Source organism: Pocillopora verrucosa, chromosome 5, assembly GCF_036669915.1.
Source record: "Pocillopora verrucosa isolate sample1 chromosome 5, ASM3666991v2, whole genome shotgun sequence".
NCBI lineage: Eukaryota > Metazoa > Cnidaria > Anthozoa > Scleractinia > Pocilloporidae > Pocillopora > Pocillopora verrucosa.
In genome coordinates, this window is record NC_089316.1 from 15,364,468 (window position 1) to 15,378,800 (window position 14,333).

A 14,333-nucleotide genomic window follows, 5' to 3' on the forward strand; every position below is an offset into this window, starting at 1 on the left:
AGAAAAGCTATTATATAAACTGCGGTGGTTTAAAACGATTCCCTGCCCTGAGAAGAGCCGGGAAATCCTTGTTAAACACGCGTATAAAATTACGATAATTTTTTACATGTGTTTGATATCACCAATCAGCTGTGTCAGGTTAATAAATGAATGGCAAAGCGATGACCGTTCTCAATCCAGGGTCGCATGATTTTCTCGAATTATGGCTGCTAAAAAAAAATAGCCGAGTTTGTCATACAGCCTCAATACAAAATCCCTTAAGAGATACCATGTTCCAAGAATTTCAATACGTGACTGTGGCGCGATCGCTCAGTGATCGCTTTTCATAAAGCCCTGCAATCATCGACTGCTGACCACAAAAAAAGGTTGTTGATGAATGTAAAGCCATCAACCTTGTTAATAAGTGCTCCCGCAAAAATTGCCCAGGGCTAGAATTATTTAACTGTGAAAAAGTTTTCTGTGTCTTAGTGGAACTGAAGTGAAGTAACTAGTTTTCCTTTGATCTGAGCAGATATGCCTGGAAAACTTTGTTGGAACCGATTACTGCTTAAGGAATAGAGAACCTTTTTTCCATGTTTACATACTCTTGCCTAAACACGAGAGGAGGTTGGGAGAATTTGAGAAAGTTATGCGAACCCGATACGCGGTCAAGGGTTTGCATAACTTTGAAGAAATTTCCAAGCCTCGAGTGTTTAAATGAGAAAATGTAAACAAGGGAAAACGTGCCCTATATATTATAAGCAAAATTCTCTAATAACGTTACAGAGAAAGGTAAATGTTGAGAAAGATGTTTTTTCGTCTTGTCACGAGCGTGGGATAAAGAAAAATTCTGGGTCCCCATGAGGAATCGAACCTCAGACCTTCGGATTTGCGCTCCGATGCTCTACCACTGAGCCACCAAGACTCTTCGGTGAGCGAGGTCTATTACGAAGTTCTCATAACACGCGTCCTGCATACTGCTAGGATCAACAATGTCGATAGCGTAATGTTTTTGATAGAACTAGTAGAGATGTTAAGTTTTGAGCTCGGAGAAGAAGATTCCTCATGGGGACTCAGAATTTTTCTTTATCCCACGCTCGTGACGAGACGAAAAAACATCTTTCTTAATTCTTCATCGAGCTCAAAACTTACCATCTCTACTATTTCTATCAAAGGTAAATGTTGTATGTTTATAACATGACTGATAAATATTTTCTCAACACATGCTCTGGACGACAGTGTTTCCTAACAGCCAATCAAATCGTGCATCCGACAAAAATTCGCGTTTTAAAAAGTCAAGTTGCTGTGCTCGTAGTTTCGTCGGCTACACTCAAATTTGTCTACGTTTTCCTTATTTAGACAAATATTCTTCCATTAATTACTATTTAGATAAAAAAAAAAAAAAAACAAACTGAATCTTGCTATCAGTCTAAAGGTGATTCCTCAGTATTGCACTGGGCATCCTGTACTGCGCATAAAAATCACGTAATCAGGCAAGTAAGCGCACACATTCCGAGAACACGGTATTGCTTTTCAATAAATGGACCATGCAAACAGGCACAATGCTCTTTAGCTCTTGAACGAGCGGGGTGACCTCTATTTTTCATTGCATAATTTTTTTGTACAAATCTTCCCCTTTAACTTGGAGAAACTAAGAAAATTGTCAAAGGCAAAAAAAAGAAAAAGAAAACATGGCTAAAAACGTGTACAAAGCCCGTTACTTGATGATGAAAATCATTACCTTGAAAACAACGACGTGAGGAACGTGATAATAATTACTAATATATATAAATAATTTCCACAAATTTCATATCATATTTTTCCACACGCTCGAGACTTTGTACCTTTTAAGTTTTTTCTTTTAATTTTTACTTCGGAAACCTTTGATTCCAGCTACCGAAAAATGTACCTTGAAATGACGCGCGGGAAAAATTGCTAGTAGGCATAAATGAGGTAAGTGTTGCCCGTCATTTCTCTCAAACAAGCAAGGTGACCTGCCTTTCTTATTGCATTTTTCGAAACAGCCATTGGTAGGAAATATTTAAAGGCAGACTAAAAAAATGTTAGATGACTTTTTTTTTTCCTGAGGAATCACCTTATTAGGTTAGAGTGAGAAAATCGTAATTGCGGTCAACATCGATTTTAACCAATCAGACTATTCTGTTTAATTGAGACATCATCAATATAATTGCATTTGCAGAACATTTATGCATCATCAAGAATAAATTATTTTCTCTCCTGGTGGACAAAAACAATGCCTTCAAGTCCAAAAATATGATGTAAAAAATCAAATTTATCTTTCTTTATCCCCGATGTTTTGTCGATGGACGTTTCCAAGCAAACTAAAGGTACTAAAAACTAACGTGATTTGTTACATGGCCAAACAAGAATAGCCATTCACTCAACATTATTTACAGCGAGTTCAGCCAGTACCATCTCTAAAAAATATACAAGGCATGGATCAAAAGAGACTAACCTTTACAAGTCAGACCATCCCCAATGTATTTAGGATTACAGGCGCAACTGTAGGAGCCCTGGGTATTACTGCAAGAGGCGTTCGTATCGCAGATGTTCATCTGTGAACACTCGTCAATGTCTGATGGGGATCAAGTGCACCACGTCACAACCCAGAGTTGATGTTATGATGAAAAATGTTTTGGTGAATCAAGATATAATGAATAACTATCCAAAATACTGCAAATCTAGTCTCAAAGGATGTGAGACAAAACAAAACAATCCACAATTTTTATTGAGGGATGAATTTTAGGATAAATGTTTGACTACTTCCGGCCTTATAATTTAAGCTAAAAAGACGTTTCAGATTACCTCCCGCATCGAGTAGCTGGAATTGTATGTATAGAAAGAGCAGCAATGGGGGTTACCTCTCTTCGGACATAAAGAACTTTTGTGGACATTGAAGAAATCACCTGAGCAAGTTTGTCCATCTCCAGTGTATCCAGTGTGGCATGTACATACATGTGATCCAATTGTGTTGGTACAGTTAGCATTCACATGACAAGAAAGATATCTTGCACATTCGTCAATATCTGAGAAATGACAGGGTTTCAATCACGATTCTTGGAGTATGATACATGTATAAATCTCCTTATTTTGAGCATTGAGTGCATTTCGTCCTCTTGCTTTCAATTGGGATCATTTTCTACCATTGGTCAAAAATATTAAGGCAAGGGTAACTACTTTATTAAAACAAACAAACAAAGAAACAAACCGAGAAGGTACGTACAAATTACATAAACAATTAAAAATAAAAACACAAGCAAATAAATAAAGTTATAACGAGACAATTACAATCTAAAGGCCTTTACCTGTGCAGTTCCGTCCATCTCCGTTAAATCCAAATAAACAGGTGCACACAAAGGATCCATTTGTGTTTTGACAAGTAGCGTTCAGGTGACAATTGTGAGTATTTTCTTGGCATTCATCAATATCTAAAAAAATTGGAAAGAAAAGAAAAATTCTACAACGTTAGTGGTTATACGAGTGAGAGATACATTCGTTTTTTAAACTTTTACGAGGTGACAGGTCATTAAGTTATTTTTCACTGTGACAAATTAATTATTAATTTAGACTAAACAGAAACTTCCACTGCCGTGGAATCTCTCTCTAGACACCGTTCCAAACTATAGTCGGATATTAAAGACTTAGACTTTTTTTCGCGGAATGTGAAACTTCTAATTTCATTCTTTAAAAAATTCTATTTTTTTCTTACTAAAGGCCTATTTTTGTCTTTTACATGAAAATATTTTTCTTTCGGTAAGGAAAAAATCAACTGAGAATTTTGTGAAAAGAAAGTTACGCCCTTTGTCTGTTTCTGTAATGGTTCAACGCATTTTTTCATCTTGACCCTTATCGCCGACGTGCTTTACGATTTTTTTTCGCGGATTGTGAAACCAATCATATCATTCTTTAAAAAAGTCACCTTTCATTCTTGTTTACATGATAATCAAAATAGTACATGGTTGCTTGCGGTCATGTAACTTTTCTTCTCTTGTTCAACTCGATACCAAGAGATTACAACTGTTTATATTCTCATAAGATAGCGACTTGAACACTCGAGGAGGTGAACACATGAGGACAAAATGACCGAGTTTCTTAGTGATAAATGGTCTAATTGTCTTTCAACGCAACTGGATGGTGCGGCACTGTAGTCGAACGTGTCATGCAGGACTATTCTACTATATTATAGAGAAGAGATTAAATTTACCTGTGCAGTTTTGTCCATTTCCAGTATATCCAGCATGACATTGACATACATGTGATCCAAGGGAGAAGTCTTTGTCTTGTGGTTCTAGACGTGAGCACTTCACGTTACCACTTACCAGATTTTTTCTCGGTTTCCCCAAGTTCAAATCCGTTTTTCTGTCCTGTAAGCCTATCTATCAAGTCTCCTTTGCCAGTTGAGATTTTTTTACCACTGAATGTTTATTGAATACAATGGTGTCATTATCGCCATTGTCTTCAGGCCTACACTCATCTCTTTTTATACAAGGTATGCTGGTAAAACAACTCTTACAAATGGGAAAGGCATTAAGTACCTGTGCAGTCGCTTCCATTTTCATTATATCCGGGGTGACAAGTACAAACGTGCGATCCTTTGGTGTTCGTGCATGTAGCATTCACGTGACAAGAGTGATTTCCTTTACACTCGTAAATATCTGATAAACTATTCATAAATTTTTCACTTTATCATTTTTATGACCCATAGTCATGTAATTCCTCTTATCATTACAGAATGTGTAACAAAATATGTAGATCATGGTAACTCTGTGCATAAACATGCATGGATAACGCTGCATAAAATTATGAGACGATTAACAAAAATTAGTTATATATGGAAATATTAAAACTACCTGAACACGAGTGTCCATCGCCGGTGTATCCCACTGTACATATGCATTTGTAAGAACCATATGTGTTAGTACAGTTTGCATTCACGTCGCAGTCACTGATGTTAAATTTACATTCATCCATATCTAAAATGTTGAAAGAGAAGTAGTGAGTAAGTTAGAGCAACCTGAGAGAGGCATCCTCACTAGAACTGATCCTAACTAAATATTACGATAATGATATCAATAATAGTATAATTTATATTAATTTCTTAATACTGATAACTCATTACAAAATAAAATAACTCGAGCAAAGTTATAGGACCTACCTTCGTTAACCATATCGCAGTAAATCGGTTTTGCTTTTCCTTTCGTAGTTGGATCCAGCCAGTACTTGCCGCTTATGGTGTGTTTACCTTCACTCGCCTTTATTTCGTGACAAGACAGCGCCGGTAATTCAGGGATAGAACCTAAGGGAGCTGAAGTAAAGATATGTTTTACATTCACTTCCTATTCTTAGCTCTTCCAGGTGAGAAAGTGACAGGTTGAGGATGGAGAAGATTTAAGAGAAACAGAAATCACATTGATGGAAAGACTTTTGATTTCTTACCTCTGCCGTTCGATCGCCGCATGTAAAACCACGCGGGTGCTGAGAGGAAATTCTCTGGTCTCGCCTCCTTAGTGCGGTTATTTAGTTCACATATTTGGTATTTTCGATTGTAGTTATAGCTTTGGCACGTAATCTCTTGTCTACATTTGACATCGCAAAGGTGAGGAGCCGCCAGTGAACATCTTTTGAAGACAGAACTCCCGAGAGCCATTCCTTCTATGTTTACTTCGGTCCTACAATGATCATTAGCTGTGACAAAATCCATGGTAGAAACGAAAAGGATGAATCTTAAATGGCGGAACAGCCACCACATACTTCTTTGCTTGTGCTGAATCTGAAGATATTGAGAATAGGATCATAGAAAGAAAAAAGACGAGTTTCCCCTCAACAAAACTTGTTTGATACCAGATGAAGCCATATAGCAATAATACTACACGTACATTAAAACCTTGCCTGTAAATTCGTTCAGGCACTTTCTAGTTCATGATGTGAGTAAACAATTTGCACAAGGCTCGATAGGATGCCAATCGTCAAGGAAGATCAGCACAACTCTTAACATTAAACTTTAATTTTGAAGGCTCCTTTAGTTTCTGTGGAATGATAACTTTGATCTGCTTAAGGTATTTTGAAATGTCCTCCTGATAGGCCTGATCACTTTACGCCCCCATAGAAGAACGAATGTTCAAGCATTAAAAATCTTCATTTCGAAATATTGGTTCCAAATGTAAAGTGACAACGACTCAAACTCGACAAAAACTTCAGATGAAATAACATAGTCTCATTATGAGCGAGAAAAAAATACAATCTTTAACAAGTTGGCTAATTAACATTTATAAGCTGCTGATTATCCTCATTCAGTTATGAAATAAAAATCCCGAAGATTGTTAAAACCCTTTATTTATCTACAAAGTCCAGTAACCCAAAGGGTAAGAAAGATTCAAATATAAAGCTTCCAAACTATATCTGATAAATAATCCTTTCTACGTTGTTCGTAACACATTCAACATTTTGGACGGGGTTCAAACTTAGCGACCTTTTGATAATTTTTTAGATAAACAGAGCAATTTATTATTTACCAGAACTTTTGTGGTGCATGGAAGTAATCATGTAAAGGTTCAGTTAGTAAACCTCGAGTATTGAAAAAGACCTCAAGACAATTTTCTTTTAAAATCGCACCATACCCTTCTTTGGGAGTGAAGCCAACCTTTTCCTTTGATATGCAAATCCTTTTCGTAAAGAATATAAATTTTCCAGGGATATTATTACTCAAATCTTCCATCGGTGTTTTCGATATAATCAAGTCTTACCTCTCAAGATGCAAAGCTCTTTGGTCTTCACTACTTTTGAGGTAAAACTGCTTTCTTTTATAACAATATGGTAGCTATGATTACCATAGAAACACCTGGTTTCAAGCCAAAACGATGATTAACTTTAGATAAGAACTTCCTTGTTCCTTCTACAATGTCACTGAACCATGGCAGAGATCAAATATTTGTTTAGGAAAAACTACGCAAATGTCATCACGATCTTAAATTTTTCAATGAACGTAATTTTCACCAGGTTTCTTTGAAAAATTATCACCATCAAACATCAAATTCGGTCTAAAGTAGCTTTTAAACGTTGTTTAAGAAGATTTCCTTTAAGTTCTCAAATAATCCAGTGTTTATCTAAGGAAACTCCACTGTGTACTAATAAAGGATCGCTAATGAAAAACTAATAAGAGAAGAATGTCTTTGACAAGGAAATATTGCCAGCCTCAAGAAACGTCAAGCCTTCAATTGCGTAATCTATACGCAAAGCTCTAAACATACAACGACACTCTTAGGTTTGTATCAATCAAAAGGTTCCCACTTACGGTGTATGCAACTTCCTGAAGATAAGTAGGGGCTGAGTAAATTTGTACGGGCAGGGAAAACTACATTTTTTTCCCTTTTTGCTTTAAGAACTATTGCACTTGTTTGAGGTTTAGGTTAGGTCTTTAAGTAAGAAAGGACTTTCATCAGCCTGACGCCTAATTTTAGCTTGAAAACTTGCTCTGGCGATTCGTGTAAGAATATATCTATCAAAGTTTACACAGCTCCATTTTGCGGGAAAGCCACAATGCCATAATTCACAGACGTCAAACACACGCAATACAAACGATTTGCTCGAACCTCAAAGGCTTCAGAGCTACAATACAAATTCAAGTTGACAGTGAGGACAAACAGATCAAACGAAATGCGGTGTAAATTTGCATTGTTCCGCCATATATTTAAAATCGATCGCTAAATATTGTTTAGCTTGATAGTTTTTAATGAGTCGTCGACAATGTAGTTTAAATAAATTATTATCGCTGCAGAAATGTCAATTTTTTTCCTTTTAATATTACTCATAGTTTATTAAATTGTCTTCTGTCTTGTCTCAAGCAACGCTAAATCAACAAAATGACTCGAAATTATTTGAAAAGTTCCTATTCTTGTAAAATCGTTCGCTCTTCTTCCTAGGGCTTCGTCACCACAAGTTAGACAACGAGCACAACGTTTTCCGTCCGCATGGTAAAATCATCCCGACAATTTGTGCACGATGAAACATTTAGATGGCTTCACGCACTCTGTAGGAGTTTTAAAACATAGTTTAGGCGCACTTTTACCAGAATAAACAATACATTTTTCCCCTTTATTCGACATATTAAATGTTTTTTTCAAGATGACAGACAAGGCACATATCAGATGCTGTTTACGTCTTTCTATGAGACACCAAGTGACGTCTTTAATAAATTATCTCTTATCATTCCAGCTTGCCTGATTCTTCGATGGAAGTTGCTCGAATTTTCAAGGTACACTTAAAATTGTTTAAGTACTTTTAGGTGTGATATGCCACTGAAAAATAGCTCAATGATCTCGAACTTCATTATTATTAAAGAAATAAAAAGTCGGAAAAATTGTGTGATTCACATTTCTGGTCATCAAGTCTCTTTTGTTTAACTTTGCAATTGTGTTAGTCTCGATGCACGGTGGTTTAATTTCTGAAATTGAAAACTGTCAAACAATCTTTAGAACTTTTGCACGGACGAGCTTTTTCAACAGTCGTTACATATTTGTTTTGTCTCTGAGGCGAAGAACTGTACATAAAAATTCAAGAAAATGTTCCAGTAATGAATAGTAAAATTGTTTCAAAGACAGCTTTCAAGACATGGGGTTTGCCTTAGCTAAGAGGCTTGCATTTTTCGGGGAACTCATTCAACGTTGCCATTAAGGCCTTGTTTACTATTCGAGTTGTTATCAAGCAGTTGTCTTTTAACTGTCGACTGGTCTCATTCACATTTTCAACGACATAGAGAATACTTTATTTAGGTAGGGGATAAATTAAATCGTTTTATTTTTGGAATTATGTATCGACCAAACTGTTCGAATAAAGCTTATGTAGATTTATTTTCCACCGATTACGATTCATCTTTCGTTAAATGTGTTTCATTGGCGCCTTGAAACTAAGTTCGTACATACACATGTAGAATATGGAATTAACAATCAAGGAAATGCAGATGCTAGAAATACAGAATATTGCGGTGAAACTTGCAAGATTTACTTTGCGAAGCAAATCGTGTATGTTATAGTCTTCGTCCAGAACTTCTCATCTTACACTTAACGAAGGGTAAATTATGATTTGCCTGGTTTTTACTTAAGCATTCATGAAATAATCAGTTCGGGAAGTTAAACGCTGACAACCATAGCAATACTGCTTCCGTTGAAGGAAAACAACTCAAGGCCACTCAGAAACTGGCATTACATCGTCGTTTTATAATCGATAACAGAATCCTTGGAACCTTTTAGCCATCACGGAAACATTACAGCATTTAGGTTTTTAAAATCATGTAGGAACATTAAGCTCCTAGTACATCAAGGTGGTAAGACATCCAATGAATTTTATTCGTACCTTGAATTATGCATTGCCTCTATTTCATTTTCTACGGTCTTCTTAAGGACAGGAGTTTGTGAGGAAACGGTTGCTAGATCCTTTTTTCCTTATAACTCTACTTTTGGTGTGCTGTCTAGGAAAAAAAGGGAAAAGAAAAAAAAGAAAAGAAAAAGAGGAATCATAGGTTCCGCGTAACTTAACCAGCCCACCGAGGAGAATACTGGAAAATGGAGAAAAATTAATACTGCCTTCATTTGCGTATTTTTGCCTATCTGATAACATAGGAATTTAGGATAATTTTCTATGTCTGAATTCCGTGCTCAGAGATTTCCCCATTATTTCAGCTGAGATAAAGGAGGTTAACACATAAAATGCTTGGGACAAGAAAAACTTGAGTAGAGTTTTTAATTGTTTTTGTTGATGTCGCTGCTACCGCTGTTATATTTTAAATTCCTAACTTTTTGTATAAAAAGGGCCCTGGATAAATAGCTCCAGCCCTCTCCCTCCCAAAAACGGTAAGAAAAAAAGTGAAACAAGAACTTAAATTGGCAGCATCGAGCATCACTTGTCTTTTGTGAAGACACAAGGTTTGTAGAGAGCATTTTCGATATTATTTTAGGGGAGAGAACAAAAGCCATTAATAAAAGCTATACGCAAATTTTTCTCAAGTTCCTTTTCTATTTCATGATCAATAAGTCCAAAAAAAAATTCATTTTTCTTAATGAACCTTTTTTCTATTTCTTCATTATACAGGTCCTTGAAAATTCCGATTTTTCCTACTTGAGTTTACACGATCGCCTTTGTTATTTAGACCAATTATCATGGAAAGAGGAAATTTATGCTAATTTCCATTGAGACAAGACATCGAAAGAAATCGACCTGTCGTTATGAACGAAACCGTATTATGAAAATAAATTTTAAAAAAATGCTTGCAGCTGTCAGTTCCATGTGGAAATTAATGCAAATAGCGCAAATGGATGTTATCCGCTTTGCTCGACGGAGAGAATTGGGTCTCTTAAAAATATCTTCACATGTTAACATACGTATAAGACCCTTAGACCAACATTGTAAAAATTTCGATTAATTTTTTTAGAAGGTCTGATTGACTGCTAGGAAAAGCAGATACTTAGACGTTAAGTTTTACGTTAGACTTTTCAATCCAAAACTATCAAAATTTGAAAGATCAAGCTTATTTTTAGCCTATTTATTCAGCCTATTTTTCGTTCATTCCTACAAAAAGACAAACAACTTGCAAAATTTATTGTGCTTTTAATATTTTACGTTTAGCAACTTTGGTAATAATAAAAATTTTATACAACAGAAAAGTCATGTTCCCGTTTTAAGTCCGCTTTAATTTGTCAGTTTTTGGAGTTAATACGCCGACGTGTTATTCTTATCAAACTTCGCTCCTAAAATCGTCTGAAAATGTTGACAATCAAACCTATATATGGTTAGATGTTCTTTAACTACACATCGAAAAACGTATGTACCAGCATTAAAAATCTCTATTCAGAAATTTTGGTTCCAAATGTGAAGTGAAAACGACTCGACCTCGATAAAAACTGCAAAAGAAACGATATATTCTTATTGAGCGAGAAAAAATAAAATCTTAAACAAGTTGGCTAATTAACATTTACAAGCTGCTGATTATCATCTTTTTTATGCAATAGAAATACCGATGATTGTTTAAGTGCCGCTCCCTCTCGGCTTCCCGTCGGAAAAAAGTTTTCTTTTATTTTTTGCCCATGAAAAGGGTTTAGGACACATGTTTCAAAAATAGTTTAGTTGTTCTCCAATTCTCTTTTTTTGCGTCGCCACAAGCCAAAAATAATTTTTGGCCAGACCACCCCTGTGAACAGCGATCGAAAGTGTCAATTTCAAAGATTTTGTCCAGCGCGCAGCGACTGCAACAATGTTGCGCACGCAATTCTATCTTGCTACAAGTTATAAGGTGTATTCAGTTAGTTCACAGACAAAATATGGAAACTTCAACTGAAATATTTTTCATACCAGCGTGATCAGAGGAGACCCTGCTCTTCGACCTTAATTTGCATATCAAAAATTCACAACTTTGTACGAAAGAATCCTCAAAATGCAGGCGTTAATCGGGCCGAAAAAGCATGTCAGTGCATAGTTTATACACCAATGAGGTCATGGATTGCCTCAAACCCGCGGGTATATCTCTAGTTTCCATCCACCAACTTCTTAAAAACAACGCAAATCCATGTGTTTGCTCAATTGCACTCGTGTCAAAGATCATTTGCATGATTCTTGGAATTGACCAAGATCTCCTTCTGACAGTTCAGACTTAGTTCGTTTATCTTCTACGTTGAGGATTTTAGGTTTTCACAGCAACTTAATTTGAGATTAGACGCCGAGTTGTCCTAAAACGTTGCGTAAACGTGATCGGTCGTAACGCTTGAGCGCTTGCGTGACTTATAAAGTAAACAAAGGTGATCGGAAGGCGCCTTCTCGATAATTTACGTTGAAATATCAGGTCATGAACTATGCAGTGTGGAGAAGATCAAAATTAAAGAATAAAATTTGGCACTCTGGTCATAACAGACATATTGCGTCGCTAAAAAGGACACAAAAACAAGTTAAAATAGGTTGCAGTGTTTATATTTACAAAACAACACGCATACACTCCCGAGATTCAGTATAAAGGAACCCGATGTAATCTGCAAGATCCTGCTCTAGCAGACTGCAAGATTCCAGGCTTTATTTTTCTGGGGTAATATAATAATTTGCATCAACTCTAAATTCTGTAAAAAATGTAGCGACATAGATCTTAGGGCAAGTGCCAAACTGTACCAACCACTTCATTACATCGAGCGAAATATTCTCTCGTTTGGCCCTCATGCTTACCCTAAACGATACATGTGCGCAAGGATTTAAAGATAGTTTTCCTCTTTGAGATTCTCAGACACATGTCGTTTTATGTTCCCTCACATTCATTTTTTCAAAATTAATTAAAGATGAGTTCTCCTGAGCTCTTTAATTTTGAACGAACAGAAAATCTTTCGTAAACGGGGGATCTTAAACCACTGAAATTCCATAAATTTGTCAATCAACTTACAACCTACTCCTTGATACATCAGGAATGCACCAAGAGTGTCGAGGCAGAACTCCTAAGATACCTTATAATGATTGAGAACGATCCAGTGGTAGACAGCTGCTATACTTAACTCAGGGCCTAAGCGAGACGACGCTCTGAATGTTGATTTATGCGCAAACTTGATCTAAAGGATAATAGCAAATTGTTATTTGGAAAAGGAGTGCCGTAATTTATGATTGGACTCAGCCAAACCATCCAGTATCGGATCTGGCTTCCAAGACCTTCACTGGAATACTTTTTAAATTGTAAAAAAAGTTTCAGGTTTTCCTCCGTTAGATAAAATTGGTACAGACTTAAGGTTAACGAGACCTGTGAGCCAACATTGAGTTCCCGACTAATTTTTCTGAGTGGGAGCCTTGCAAATTGCCTTCCATATATTTCAAGGTTCTTCTATTTCAAAATCATCATTTTTGCCATAATTTGAACGGAATTCAAACGAGCTGCAGGGCAGTCAAAGTTGAGGGATAAGACAAAAGGATCTGTGAAAGGAAATCTTTAGAAACATCAACTTAACAACTTATGAAACATCATATTCGGTCTAAAGTAGCTTTAAAACATTTTTTAGGAAGATTTCCTTCAAATTCTCAAATAATCCAGAATTTACCAAAAGAAATTCCACCGTGTGCTAATAAAGGATCGCTAATGAAAATATTGTCTTTGACAAGGAAATATTGCAAACTTCAGTTTTTTTTCCCTTAAGAAATGTTGCACTTGTTTGTGGTTTTGAAAGTTAGTTCTTTAATTAAGAAAGGACTTCGAGGAAGTCTCCCAGCAAATACTGACGATTCGTGTTAGAATTTATCTATCAAAGTTTATGCGGCTCTATCTTGCGCGAAAGCCACAATGACCATAATTCACGGACGTCAAGCACATGCGATACAAACGATTTTCTCGAACCTCTGGGGCTTCAGAGCTACAATACAAATTCAAGTTGACAATGAGGACAAACAGATTAAACAAAATGCGAAGTAAATTGACGCTGATATGCCAAATCCTTAAATTTTGTTTGCTAAATATTTTTAAGCATGACCGTTTTTAATGAGTCGTCGATAGTGTAGTTCAAATAAATTAATGGCGCTGCAAATATGATTTTTTTTTCGTCATACAGTTTCTTGAAACTTATTTCTCATAGTTAATTGCATTTGTCTACTGACTTTTCCCAAGAAACGTCAAAGAAACAAGTAACAATGGCTCGAAATTATTTCAAAAGTTCCTATTCTTATAAAATCGTTCGTTCCTCTTCCCACGGCTTCGTTACTAGAAGTTAGAAAAAAAGCACAACGTTTACCGTCCGTATGATAAAATCATCCCGACAACTTGTGCACGATGAAACATTTTGCCGGCTTCACGCACTCTGTAGGAGTTTTAAAACATATTTTAGGTGCACTTTTACCAGAATAAACAATAAATTTTTCCCCTATTATTTCACATAGTAAATGTTTTGTTCAAGAAAATAAAATTTAAGGATAATGATCTTGTTTCTTTCAAGTAGCTGAAGATGTTTTCTCGCCAAGTGTTTGTGATACCCACATTTGGAAGCTCGGTAAATTTCATTTTCGTTTTATTTCAACTTCACAGAAATAGGAGTTAAGGCTGGATATCAAATCTTACCATGGGGTGAAAGTGAAAGTTTTATGCAGTAAGTACAGTCATCTCCTACCTTCCAAGATCCAACGTTCTTTGGTGCCCAGCACTAGACTAATTTAGCCAAACGTGTTTTCTTTTATTATCGTCTGGTAGCTATGGTTACGATAGAAATTGTTGGTTTCAAGCCAAGATGAACATTAATATTAGAAATGAACTTCCCTCTTCCTGTTTGGGCTCTTTGCACAAAAAGCTAAATTGGTTATTATAATACGCGGCGAAGAATTTAAGTTAGTGCAAC

General features: G+C 36.1%; 1 non-coding gene across 1 annotated transcript; it reads right to left on the reverse strand.

The window, feature by feature from the left end:
* Window positions 1–832: 832 nt before the first annotated feature.
* Window positions 833–904, reverse strand: Trnac-gca (transfer RNA cysteine (anticodon GCA)). Its single transcript has one exon. It is a non-coding gene; the product is annotated as a tRNA-Cys (tRNA).
* Window positions 905–14,333: the final 13,429 nt, after the last annotated feature.